At 55.4% G+C, this 1,847-nt stretch overlaps 1 non-coding gene across 1 annotated transcript in view; it reads left to right on the plus strand.

Moving 5' to 3' along the window:
• Positions 1 to 1,390: 1,390 nt before the first annotated feature.
• LOC145805022 (18S ribosomal RNA) overlaps positions 1,391 to 1,847 on the plus strand; it is a 1,805-nt gene continuing 1,348 nt past the window's right edge. Inside the window, exon 1 of the ribosomal RNA XR_014347706.1 lies at positions 1,391 to 1,847. This exon is cut by the window's right edge and continues 1,348 nt beyond it. This is a non-coding gene — a ribosomal RNA (18S ribosomal RNA).

The raw sequence follows: 1,847 nt of genomic DNA on the forward strand, positions 1-1,847 counted from the left end.
GATGGAATATTAATTGGGGTTTAGTCCTAATTTACTATTTAATTGTCCAAATTTTAGGGCGTGACACAAAGCCAGCAGCATGCCATGCCAAGCCAATGCCAGTAGGTTGCCATGCCATGCCTAGGAGAAAGCAGCCTAGCCAAAGCCGTTAGCATGCCATGCCAAGGCCAAGGCCAACAGCATGCCATGCCAAGGCCAAGGCCAGCAGCGTGCCATGCATAGGCCAAGGTAGCCCAGCCAAAGCCAGCAGAATGCCATGCCAAGCCAATGCCAGCAGCTTGCCATGCCATGCCATGCCTAGGCCAAGGCAGCCTAGCCAAAGCCAACAGCATGCCATGCCAAGGCCAAGGCCAAGGCCAGCAGCATGCCATGCCAGGGCCAAGGTAACCCAGCCAAAGCCAGCAGCATGCCATGCCAAGCTAAGGCCAGCAGCTTGCCATGCCATGTCTAGGGCAAGGCAGCCTACCCGAAGCCAGCAGGATGCCATGCCAAGGCCAAGGCTGCCGAGCCAAAGCCAGCAGCAAGCCCTGCGAAGCCAATGCCTGCAGGTTTCCATGCCATGCCTAGGCCAAGGCAGCCTAGGCAAAGCCAGCAGCATGCCATGCCAAGCCAATGCCAGAAGGTTGCCATGCCATGCCAAGGCCAAGGCAGCCTAGCCAAAGCCAGCAGCATGCCACGCCAAGGCCAAGGCCAGCAACAAGCCATGCCAAGGCCAAGGCAGCCCAGCCAAAGCCAGCAGCATGCCATCCCAAGCCAAGGCCAGTAGGTTGCCATGCCATGCCTGGGAGAAGGCAGCCTAGCCAAAGCCGTTAGCATGCCATGCCAAGGCCAAGGCCAAGGCCAGCAGCATGCCATTACAAGGCTAAGGCCAGCAGCATGCCATGAATAGGCCAAGGCAGCCCAGCCTAAGCCAGCAGCATGCCATGCCAAGCCAATGCCAGTAGGTTGCCTGCCATGCCTAAGCCAAGGCAGCCTAGCCAAAGGCCGTAGCATGCCATGACAAGGCCAAGGCCAGCAGCATGCCATGCCAAGGCTAAGGCCAAGGCAGCCCAACGAAAGCAAGCAGCATGCCATGCCAAGTCAAGGCCAGCAGCTTGCCATGCCATGCCCTGACCAAGGCAGCCTAGCCAAAGCCAGCAGCATGGTTAACCCCAAAGTATCGCCCGCATTCTGTGCTGTCGTCTCACGTTGCCGTATCGGTGGCAAGGCCCGCGGGCAGTTGTACTCTTGCTCTCGGATTCAGAGCCTTGTGCGGGCATACGCGGTCTTCGACCTCTGTTTCCCCGCCGAGCGTTCGTCGCTCGTTGCGGGCTATGGCTGCACCTGCCTTTGACCGTGCCAGCTCTATTGGTCGGGCTTATGGAGTGCCGGCATCATAAAGAAGGAATGCTACCTGGTTGATCTTGCCAGTAGTCATATGCTTGTCTCTAAGATTAAGCCATGCATGTGTAAGTATGAACTAATTCAGACTGTGAAACTGCGACTGGCTCATTAAATCAGTTATAGTTTGTTTGATGGTATTTGCTACTCGGATAACCGTAGTAATTCTAGAGCTAATATGTGCAACAAACCCCGACTTTCGGAAGGGATGCATTCATTAGATAAAAGGTTGACACGGGCTACGCCCGTTGCTCTGATTATTCAGGATAACTCGACGGATCGCACGGCCTCTGTGCCAGCGACACATCATTCAAATTTCTACCCTATCAACTTTCGATGGTAGGATAGTGGCCTACTATGGTGGTGACGGGTGACGGAGAGTTAGGGTTCGATTCCGGATAGGAAGCCTGAGAAACTGCTACCACATCCAAGGAAGGCAGCAGGCACGCAAATTACCCAATCCTAAC

Source organism: Camellia sinensis, chromosome 12, assembly GCF_055761805.1.
Source record: "Camellia sinensis isolate YWXY chromosome 12, ASM5576180v1, whole genome shotgun sequence".
Taxonomy (NCBI): domain Eukaryota; kingdom Viridiplantae; phylum Streptophyta; class Magnoliopsida; order Ericales; family Theaceae; genus Camellia; species Camellia sinensis.